Genomic DNA, 12,412 nt, shown 5'->3' with positions numbered 1-12,412 from the left:
TTTTAAAGTGAAAACATTAATGACACATATAAAAAATATTTAGAAAAAACTAAAGAAGTGATAGTTTTTTGAGTGGTGATGCATATCAAGCTGTTCTATAAAAAATGGTCAGCACTGGACATTGTATGCATTTTAAAGTATTCTTTCACCAGGAAAATTATTATTATTTTTTACAGTCTAGGTCTTTTATTTTCTCTACACCCATCATGCCATGAATTCATAGGGAATGGGTTCTAACAGGTCAGGCTCCTTTCCATTGGTTCTCACAAAGTGTGCTTCTCCGGGTGGAGCAGGCTGGTGCTTCAGTTGAACCCAAGTATTTTTCTCTTTGGCTGCCTTCTTCTTCTGATCATTTTCCTTCACACTTTTCAGGAGCTATCTCAGCTCTTAGAGTACTTAATATGCTGGATATGCACATTAACTCTCTTGGCAAGAATCTTGCCCTTAACTTGTTTGTTTACAATGATGCCAACAGCACGCTGGGTAACACTGTGGAGTCTTCCAGTTTTTCATAGTAACATTTGTGGGGCATTCCCTTTTGAACAGTGTCCATTCCCTTGATATCTACAATATCACATTGCTTGTAGATGCACAAGTATGTGGCCAAAGGAACAACTCCATGTTTTCTAAAAGGCCTAGAGAACATATAGCAGGTGCCCCTTCTCTTTCCCTTTGTGTTGGTCATTTTGGCAAATTACTGGAAGATAGTGGTTCTGGCGGAAAGGCCACCAGGAAAATTCTTTAAGGAAGTCCTATAATTTAACATTTCTGAACAATACTGGATTGTTCATCTGAAAATCCCTGTGGTATTTTGATTTTTTAAACCTCTAGCTAGATTCAGAATTCTGAAAGTACACTAAATGTCATATCATCTAATTTAAAAATCCATAAGAAAAAATATCACGACACTCAACACTAAAAAGAGGTGTTGAATAAAATGTTGCAGATAAAGTTACACCAAGAAGTAAATGTCAATTTAAGGTCCATTATTCCCATTGTCATCTTCAGCATTAGTCTTTGAATTTAATAGGAAGAACTTTTCTTAAGAAAAACATGATTTACCATGGAACATAAAAACATCAACTTATGCATACATATAAATCTTGCCCTAAAGACACTGAACAGACCAAGTAATTATTTCAAATTACTAAATCATTCATATTGGTAGGAGATGCATAAGGGACATAGCAAAACAGCACCAAACCTGAAGGTTAAATCTTCTAAGACATGAAGTCAAGAGGAATTAAAATATAGTGCATAAATACGATCATGTCAAAAGCATAAAGGAGATAGTCTGTAGGGACTCCCTCTGGTAAATATGGGACAATTTGACATCAAAATAATAATACTGCTAATGAATTATTATGCATTGAAAAATGTCATAATCCATAGTATTAAATCAGAGAGAAAGAGAAAAATTTGAGAGAGAAAAAAGATAAAAGCTAATTTGGCAAACTATTAACAATTGATAAATCTAAGTAAGAGATACACAAAGATTCATTGTACTACTCTTTTAACTGTGTGGTAATTTTGAAAATTTTCAAAATGAAATGATGAGGAAAGCAGCATGCCTCCCTCCCTCCCCCAACAATATATATATAGCAGGAGGGGGAAAGTAAAGGATAAGATCAGACATCTTTTGGTAGAGAACTAAATCTCAAATAAAGTGACCTAGGTAGAAGCTCAGAGTAGTAATAGGATTAAGTGATTAGGTTATGGTCATAACTGGGAGGCTTAAACCCAATCAATTTTATGGACATTAACTTTTTTCTTTTTAAAGAATATATAAACAAGAATGGAGTAGTCTGCTTGTTATGTGCGAAAGGGGAATTTGAAGAGCTTAATTTGACTGGTGCTGGGTTTCTAGAGGACAGAGGAGTCTGACCAGCATACACTTTGTGTTAATTTGGCAGTTAAACCACCATAATGGAAATGGATATTTCAGATACCAGCTGTGGTGGTACAGTCATTAAAATTATCTAATTCCCTGCTCCTGATGACCCTTCTGTAGATTTTTGTGGGGGAAGGGAGAAGAGGAACCACGTTGACTAATCAGTAATGCTCTGTCCCTTTGGCAGGTATATTTCTATTGACATTGTTCTTGATACATCAGATCCCTCTAGCTTACATTATGTAGAGACAAAACTTAAGACCATAAAACTTCAGTTCTTGTCTAATTTAAGTTAAAGGAATTTTCAGAAAATGGTTCATTATTCTTTCATTTAGATTTAGTGAGTATACATGATTAAATATGTCTAGGCAATTAGGAAAAATTTTATTTGAGTTTTTAGGTGTGTCAACATGGGAAACAGGACCTGAGGCATGATAGAAATAGGGACGTTTTCTTCACGTAGTGCCTTCATTGTACTGCCGAATATTTCTGAAATGACCTTGAAGTTTAGCAATAATATCAGTAAGAAATGGATATTGGAGGGTAATAAACATTTTCAGGAAAGGCAAAAGAACTTTGGTGCACTTTCCTATAGAAGATAATATAGAATCTCAGTCAAGAGAGAATATCTCAACAAAATGATTTTTCCAACTCTCATCTGTGATGCTTTAGAGGATCTTTAATTCCCACAGAAATAAGTGAGTTGAAATTAATTCATTCAACAAAAATTTGTTCAATTTATATTACATGTGAGGCTTCACTCTGGGAATTCAACAGTGGTCCCTGCTCTCTTAGAGGTTTTGTTACATTGTCTATAATTTATTTAAAACTTCTTCAAGATGGAGAGGGATGCAGTTTTCTTTCACAGGGCCCCTATCTCTCAAACCACGCTCTATGTCATGTGTTACACTGGCCTAAGTAGTGTATCAAATTATTTCAGTTTTCAGCCCAATACCAGAAGAGAAATTAGTGGGATCCTATAATGACAAATCCAGGTATTGTCAAATCTAATTCAGTCTTACAAATAATTAAAATTTTCAAGAGATGATTTCCTGTCTGATGTGCTAGATCTTTGGTTTTTATCATTTAACAAATATTGGCCACATAACTTGTTTCTGTAGCCACCTGTAGGTGAGAGTTCCATGATCTGTTTAGATACCCAAGGAGAGTGTTAGTGATGGCAGAACGGGAAGTAAGAGGATATCAGCGTTGGATATATGTGGGAACCCATTCAGCACCAAATAAATGTTATAAATGAAATAATCGAAACACAACAGAAATAATGGAACATCATGGGAATACCCTGGCAGGAAATGAATCAAGTAATCCCTACAAGCAAACATAATGAATAGAGTAACAGCAGTGATTACTAAGGGACACTAAGGGAACTTTACATAACCACAAGAAACAAATAGGAAATGCAATACACCACAATAATTGTTCCCAGAAAGCCATTTTAGCACAAGCACAATGGGATTTATTTTTAAAAATTAATTGACTATGCATTAGAAAGCAGCCATGTTGTGCAGGGTCAATTAGAGTCCTGGAGACAGATATCTGCTCAGTAAATTACCTCCAAATTTTAGAGGCAAAGAAATGAGTTAACATTTCTTCCACCTTTCCAGAAGGATCTGTCATCTAGAATAATAAAAATAGCCTTAGCTGAAAGAGAGAGAGTCTACTTGCCAGAAGAAAGTCAGCTAAGAACTGTGAAATAAATGATAGAATTACAACTATATGTGCTTTCCAAGGCCTAATGAGATTATTGAATCAGCCAAGACTTACCAATTGGTGCTAAAAGGATTAGGCAAATGGCTGTTGGTAACCTGGACATTCACCAGTTCCAGTCAAAAATAAAAATTTGATCACAAACTGAGAAACATACCTTTGTAATGGAAGAATCAGACTTTCAAACCCTTCAATCCTATGGCCAAATTTTATCACCACTGGTGGGACTACCAGACATTTGTGACTCCCAGTGTGATGCAACATGACCTATGATTTTAACTTTGGCAAAAACATGTAACTTAAACTTTATAAAGCCTTTAGTTTTGACTCCTAGATTACAGAGATTACTGGAGGTGAAGGAACAGCTAAAACACCAGCATATGAAAGGGATCAAACAATATAAGACATTCTAAAAGACAACTGGGAGAACTTCAGCAAGTCAGAATGTCATTGCAAAATATGGAAGAACAAAAGAGACTCAGGGGATTTAATAAGATGTTTTTGGATTGAATCTTGATTCAAATAGACCACTTATAAGCAGACAATATGTATGAACTGAGTATTAAGTGACATTAATAAATCATTAATTTTGTTAGGTGTGATAATGTCATTTTTGGCTATGTAAGATGTTTTTATTTTTAAAAAACCATATTGAATGTTAGGATGGAATGTTCTATTTAATATTTAACTTAAAGCACATCACCATAGGCAGTGTGATATATATGTACACATTAGCTTTAATCTACAAACTAAAAGCAGAATACATATACCAGGGATAGTTAGTTAGCATTTGGATGACTACTCAAAAGCCCTTCAAAAGTACCTGCTTCTAGCTTCAACTATCTTTATCTCTAGCCACCAAAGTATTTATTAACTGACATAACGGATGTTAGCAATTATCTTCTATTAGTGAGATGACTGGTGTTCAATGTACACTGACTGGCTAGAAATATTTTGCAGGCACACTGGTCCTGAATTCTGTTGCTATAATATTATTCCATCTGCCTTGAGTAAACCTTCCACACATGTTGCTTGTCAGAGACCCAAAAAGGCAGCTGGACTTCACTGAGAATACTGAGAGGTGGGATGACAGTGTTGGTGTTTACATGTTAATAAATGCTTGCTGACTTTCAAAATTCAGTCTGAAGCTTGCTTGATTTCTCACACTGTAATGTATCACCTCATACCTAGGTTGAGGAAAAACAGACCCATGGTCTTCACCTCCATCTAACAAGTGGAAGTTGTTAACTACCTAACCACCAAAGGAACTGAATTGTGAAGGAGCAATGTAGCTTATGTCAGCTTGAAATAGGGTCTAAAGGACAGCGATAGAGAGTAATTTCAGGTACCCATCTATGTAAACACTGGGCTGAGTGTGAAAGCAATGGTTGACCGGACAGGGCATTGTTCTCAAGGAGCTTACATTTGTAGAGACAAAACTCAAGACCATAAAACTTCAGTTTTTGTCTAATTTAAGTTAAAGGAATTTTCAGAAAATGGTTAATTATTTTTTCATTTAGTCTTTTTATATATAAAATTAACACCTGGATATCTATTTTCAATTCAAATTTTAGTGCTTAGTTTAACTTCAACTAGTTTAGTTATCAATTCCTTGCCTTTTTATTTTACCCATATCACATATCACACTCCCTAAAATAGATTCTGATTATCTTTTTAACATCAAAAGTATATTTATGCTAGTTCTTTGAAGTTAATCTTAAGACATATTAAACTTATAATTCCCACCAAAGTGAAAAAACAAAGGATGTTTTATAGGACCTCAGGTTCTAATTAATTAATTGAACATAAATCATTGCTTGCCATTTATATGCTAATTCTCAATAAGGCCAAGAAAAATTTCTCAGGTCTTTTATTCAAAAAGCATTCCTGGGCTTCCCTGGTGGCGCAGTGGTTAAGAATCTCCCTGCCAACACAGGGGACACGGGTTCGAGCCCTGGTCTGGAAAGATCCCACATGCCGCAAAGCAACTAAGCCCATGCACCACAACTACTGAGCCTGCGCTCTAGAGCCTGCGAGCCACAACTACCGAAGCCCATGCGCCTAGAGCCTGTGCTCCACAACAAAGAGAAGCCACCGCAATGAGAAGCCCATGCACCGCAACGAAGAGTAGCCCCCACTCGCCACAACTAGAGAAAGTCCGTGCACAGCAACAAAGACCGAACGCAGCCAAAAGTAAATAAATAACTTTATTAAAAAAAAAAAAGCATTCCTGGGACTTCCCTGGTGGCACAGTGGTTAAGAATCTGCCTGTCAATATGTAGGGGACATAGGTTCGAACCCTGGTCCGGGAAGATCCCACATGCTGCAGAGCAACTAAGTCTGTGCACCACAACTAATGAGCCTACGCTCTGGAGCCCATGAGCCATAACTACTGAGCCCATGCACCACAACTACTGAGCCTGAGCTCTAGAGTCCGTGCACCACAACTACTGAGCCCACGTGCCACAACTACTGAAGCCCGCACACCTAGAACCCATGATCTGCAACAAGAGAAGCCACCACGATGAGAAGCCCGCACACTGCAGTGAAGAGTAGCCCCCCGCTCGCCGCAACTAGAGAAAGCCTGCGTGCAGCAACGAAGACCTAACACAGCCAAAGTAAATAACTTAATTAATTTTTTAAAAAGAGAGAAAAATCAACTTAAAAAAAAAAAGCATTCCTGTTATTGAATCTTGTCAAAATAACTCAGCTTTGTGGAAGCATAGAAGGAGAAAGAAGCTGATTACTATTAGATCATTTAGGACTTGACACTTGCAGAGTAAGCAACATATTTTTAAAAATCAAAGGCCAGATGTTAAACCTTTCTGGTCAAGTGATGACTTGATTTAAGATTCCCTAGTCATAATTTGTTAGAGCATTACAGATTTCAATATTTTCTCCTATTAATCCTTTGTGCATGAAGTAGTTTATACAACTAAACAATATATATTTTACTTTAATTTGAAGCTAATTAACATGGTATTTAAATATTATTTTTTTGCCCCATTGTATGTAATAGACCTACTCTTGAAAAATTGTCTAAACATCAAATATTCATGGAGTATATATTTTAACTTTGCCAGGAACCCTTACTTAAAATAATAGCATCGAAATACACAATGAAATAAAAAAATTATGTAACAAGAAAATTTATTTACACTAAATTTGTACATGCTTTTAGATATTAACTTTATGTTTGAATATATTTCAAGTGTCCCTAGAATTTCTAATTAAGGTAACACATAGCTTTTAAGGTTCATTATTCCAGCCAAAAAAGTGGTTCATATTTCCAGTCAAGTTAATTTATATTAATTAATTTAATATAATGTAATATATTAATATAAATTAATTTATAATTTTTATATATGGGATTATCAGTCAAATTTACACATTAACAATCATTTGTTTCTTCTTATGACATTTGCAGTTAGGGTTGATAAGGCCAGCTAAAGAAAGGTTGACATATTTCCTCTAGGTCAATATCTGCCATTCTTGTTGCTTCCACCAGTGAAGGGTGGTGCTTTGAGATATGACCATGTCCTTGAGCTTTTCTCTCCAGAGCTAAGAAAGAACAGGAGTGGCTCACAGGCCATTCAACTATTCACATTTTATTAAACATTTTTTCCCTCAAAGAGTAAATTTTAATTACTACCATTTGCAGAAATATTTAAGGAAAATTAATGAACATAAAGCACTATTTCAAGAAATACAGAAAAGTCTTTCAAGATCACGGGCTTGAAGGTAGATAACAAACTTTATTCAACTTGAATATTTTTTTAGACCCTTCCTTTTTCCTATTTTAATTTACTTCCAGAAAACTGCTTCCTTTTGGCAGCCGATGATGTTAATTGCACTGTTGACTAAATTGCCCTAAGGAAGAACATCATGTATTTAACTGGTTTATAATCCTCAAGAATCCCAAATCCTCACTTGAGGAAACAATTCTCCCAGGAGAAAGTTTCTCTTTCTCCTGACTGAGTCCTGTCTACTCACAAATCTCAAAGAATTGTGTATTTTGAATAAGTTTTAAACATTATCTGTCCCTTTTTTCTAGTTAATAGATAATTATTTTTGATGAGAGTTACATATTCAATGTATTCCTGAGCCCCCCTTATCAGTTCAGTACTCTGTTTTCTCTGAATAGTTTTTGGCTTTCTATAGAATAGTCAAGTCTCAAAGGACCCAAACATTTCTTTTTTTCTTCTGGGGTGCATTTGTGTGTATGTGTGTGTGTGCACAAATGCACGCTATCTTCCAAGTAGATTGGGGAAGACAGTGCTTATTTGCTCTTTTTATCATATTTTTTTAAAGACTTTATTAAATTTGTTACAATATTGTTTCTGTTTTATGTTTGGTTTTTGGGCCGCGAGGCATGTGAGATCTTAGCTCCCTGACCAGGGATCGAACCCGCATCCCCTGCGTTAGAAGGCAAAGTCTTAACCACTGGACCACCAGGGAAGTCCCTATCATATTTTTAATTACAAAATTCATATACTTCTGATGGAAGCAGATAAAAATCACTCATTATTTCATGACCCAAAGATAACAGTAATAAAAGTACATTGAATATCTTCCCAGTATGCTTTATGTATATGTATACATTTTTTACTTAATTTGTTTTTTTAACAAAAAAGTTTCTATTATACATATATTCTCTTAGCCAATTTTCCTATAGCAATATATTATATTTTCACATATCAAAAAATATTTTTCTACAATGTTATTCTAATGGAATCAGAGTAATAAGCGTATTTTAAAGAAGCTGTACAGTGTTCATCTTATGCCTACCTTTAGAGATAAAGCAACAGGGACTTCCCTGGTGGCACAGTGGTTAAGAATCCACCTGCCAATGCAGCGGACATGGTTCGAGCCCTGGGCCGGGAAGATCCCACATGCTGCAGAGCAACTAAGCCCATGCGCCACAACTACTGAGCCCGCACTCTAGGGCCCACGAGTCACAACTACTGAGCCGCATGCCGCAACTACTGAAGTCCGCATGCCTAGAACCTGTGTTCCTCAACAAGAGAAGCCACAACAATGAGAAGACCGCACACCCCAACAAAGAGTAGCCCCCGCTCGCTGCAACTAGAGAAAGCCTGCACGCAGCAACGAAGACCTAACACAGCCAAAAATTAATTAATTAATTATTTGTAAAAGTGCATCAATAAAAAAAGAGATAAAGCAACAGAAAAAATTGATAACAACAAAACGCAGATTGAGCTTCTTATGCATTTTTACATATCAAAGCAATTTTTGTCAAATGCCTACTATTTGCTTCTTATGTGCTAGGAAAAACAAACAATGAGTTCTTAGACCAGTTGCATTAAAAAAAGTCAATCAGGGGCTTCCCTGGTGGCGCAGTGGTTGAGAATCTGCCTGCCAATGCAGGGGACACGGGTTCGAGCCCTGGTCTGGGAAAATCCCACATGCCGCGGAGCAACTAGGTCCGTGAGCCACAACTACTGAGCCTGCGCGTCTGGAGCTTGTGCTCTGCAACAAGAGAGGCCGCAACAGTGAGAGGCCCACGCACCACGATGAAGAGTGGCCCCCGCTCGCCACAACTAGAGAAAGCCCTCGCACAGAAACGAAGACCCAACGCAGCCAAAAATAAATATAAATAAATAAATAAATAAAAATTAAAAAAAAAAAAAGTCAATCAAATATTGTTTATCTGTGTGCTGGGTACTATGACAGAGATAGGTTTAGGTGGTACAGGAGCACAGAAAAGGAGCATCTAAGTCAAAATGAGGGTCACCTGTTATGTGACACTAACTAAAATTCTGAAGGACAAGAGGGAATGGTATTGCAGAACAAAGAAACAACATAAGCAAAAGGACTGCCTAGAAACATTCAGATAGTATTTCATAAACTGACCCCATCTTAAGAATCAGTAGTGATACCAAAGTCTACCCCTGGAGATTCCAATTCAATAAGTTTAGGGCCAGGCCAAGAATCTGCATATTTAACAATGCCCGCAAGAACTTCTCACATGCAGACAAGGTTAAAAAACAACTCTAGTCCCTCCAAAAGGAAGCTTGATTGTTTTATAATAAAGAGGTAAGAAACTGGTCATCAAGCAAGGCTTAGAAAGTGGCCAAAGACAGAATGTGTGGGATAAGCTTTGAAGTTTTTCCTGAAAGATAAAAGGACTAAATCCAAACTTGCAGATTAGATTAGCATTTTAGAAAGATCACTCTGTGAAAAATGGAGTGTGATGTGGAAGGAAACTGGTCTTGAGGAAGCTGATGTGGCAATCTAAGTGAGAAAGTATGAAGATCCTAATCAAAAGCATGGTTATAAGTCAGGGAAAGAGGAGGACAAGAAATATTTAGGAAGTAAATGACACAGGGTTTCATGAGTGCTTGATGACTGATGAGTGTTAGGTGTCAGAGTGACCTGGGAAGACTCCCGGGAAGTGGATTGGGAGACTGATTAGAGATGTGCCATTCACCAAAATAGAGCAGATCTGGGGAAAAGAAGGTTCTCTTTTAGATACGCTGAATTTTATTGGATATTCAAGTGTGGAATTCACTCTAAGACTCAAGAGACATTTTGATATGTGGTATGGTTTGTGACATGACAGCAATGGAAGTTGAAGCCATACATCTGAGAAGAAAAGACCACAGGGCCATGGGAAAGCCAATATTTAATGTTTTTTGTTTTTTTGTTGTTTTTAATTTATTTTTATTTATTTATTTTTGGCTGTGTTGGGTCTTCGTTTCTGTGCAAGGGCTTTCTCTAGTTGCGGCAAGCGGGGGCCACTCTTCATCGCAGTGCACGGGCCTCTCACTATCGTGGCCTCTCTTGTTGCAGAGCACAGGCTCCAGACGCGCAGGCTCAGTAGTTGTGGCTCACGGGCCTAGTCGCTCCGCGGCATGTGGGATCCTCCCAGACCAGGGCTCGAACCTGTGTCGCCTGCATTAGCAGGCAGATTCTCAACCACTGTGCCACCAGGGAAGCCCTTCAATATTTAATGTTTAAGCAGAAGAAAAGGAATCTACAATGGAGACTAAAAAGAGTGTCAACTTTTTTTTTTTTTTTTAGTGACGAGAGCAGTGTCACAGAAATCAAAGAAAGAGAATAACTTAGGAAGGAGAAAATGTTCATCCATGTCAAGTGCTACAGAGAAATCAAGCAAGATAAGGGCAAACAATGTCCAGTTAACTGTGCCGTGTGGAAGTCAGAAGTGAAAGTATCAAGAATGTCTCCTCTGGTGTGCCAGGCCAGTCAAATGATTCCTTCTTAGGAGCTGAATCTTGAGTGGTGATGCACAGTGGTTGGACCTGAGTTTGCAAATATGTGTGACCACAAAGGCCCACAGTTCCATTTTCTATGATCCTGAACTTTCCGCCCTCAGGAGGCTTGGTTGTTTAGCATCTTCTTCTAGGCTATGAGTTACATCAGTATTTTTCCAATGAATTCTACTTTTTCTGTAAATTATTCTGATTTGGTTTCTTTTGCTTATAGTTAAAAAGCCCAAACTGATACAGTAGACTTGTTTTTTGTTTTGTTTTTGATGAGATAAAACATTGTTCTCTTTGTTTTCTAAGGTAAAGGAGGAGAGGGGAGATGATTGATATAATGAACTCATTGTGTAGGTAGGAAGGGACGGAGTCCAAGCCACAGGCTGAAAATGCACTTTACTTGGGCACCTCTTCCACCAGGAAGGGGAGGTACAGATGTCAATAAGCTTATAAGGAAGAGGGAGAGGTAGATCCAGTCCTCACTTCATGTCCTTGGTTTTTCTCAGGGAAATGGCAGAACTGTCATCTGCTGAATCTGAGAAAACTTGATGGCAAAAAGGGGATTTGAGAGGAAAGGGAAGATTTAGAACAACACTGTCAGTTGATCAGACATATTGACTATAAATGAGGACACAACTGTAGTCAGAAAGCAGCAATATATAGTGACATCAGTGGTCACAGCTGTGTAATTTTTCTCCAGGAACTCTCAACTGCTCAGTTCAAAGGCCAAAGAAAGAGGATGGCTGTATTAGAGTTGAAAGTAATATTGAAAGCATGATTTAAGTGGTGGACACCAGTGTCTGGGGCTGGACGGGGGAAAATGGGAAGACGGAAGGGGCTGATTGATTAGGAGAAAATGGAGGACTCAAAGCACTTGGGGTCATGAGGTCAAAGAGCAAGCATAGTTCAAGTAAGGACAAGAAAGTTATCACAAACAAATGGTGGAGAGAAGCAGATGTCTTGCTTAGACATGAAGCCTGAATCTGAATCTCTCTACAGATGGAGCATTCGTGTTCATCCATCTTCTGTCCTATCATTCTTTCTTAGGATTCCTAATCTGATTTTCTGTGACTTTCACTCACAGGCTGGATGACCACTTGGTTGGGCTCTTGCAGAGAAAATATCAGCCTATTGGTTGAATATTAAGATCCTCTGAAAAACTGAAATGCTATGAAATTATGCAGTACAGTTTAGCCTAGTACATTAAGTGGTATTGAGAAGTACTTTTCTTCTCATTTTTTTGAGCTACCTAGTCCCTATTGCTTCCAGTAGAAAAATATCTGACTTCTGGTACTCTGAGCAAACAAGATTTTGGAAAATTCTTTGATCTTAACCGAACAATTACTGTTCCCTGTATTACTAGCCTAACCCTAACTTTTTTTCTTTCTAGTCCTTCAGCAGCAGTAGAAATCATCTTTAAGAGAGGATAAGAAAAAGGGACCATAGGAATTCCCTGGCAATCCAGTGGTTAGGACTCTGTGCTTTCACTGCAGATCGCCAGGGTTCAATCCCTGGTTGGGGAACTAAGAACCCATGAGCCGCATAAAAA

The 12,412-nt window shown here is 37.6% G+C and overlaps 1 pseudogene; it reads right to left on the bottom strand.

The window, feature by feature from the left end:
- Window positions 1-204: 204 nt before the first annotated feature.
- On the bottom strand, window positions 205-688 carry LOC118891865 (annotated as a pseudogene).
- Window positions 689-12,412: the final 11,724 nt, after the last annotated feature.

Source organism: Balaenoptera musculus, chromosome 3 (assembly GCF_009873245.2).
Source record: "Balaenoptera musculus isolate JJ_BM4_2016_0621 chromosome 3, mBalMus1.pri.v3, whole genome shotgun sequence".
Classification (NCBI taxonomy): Eukaryota; Metazoa; Chordata; class Mammalia; order Artiodactyla; family Balaenopteridae; genus Balaenoptera; species Balaenoptera musculus.
Note: the sequence above shows the minus strand (reverse complement) of the source record. Positions and strands in the feature narration are given on the sequence as shown.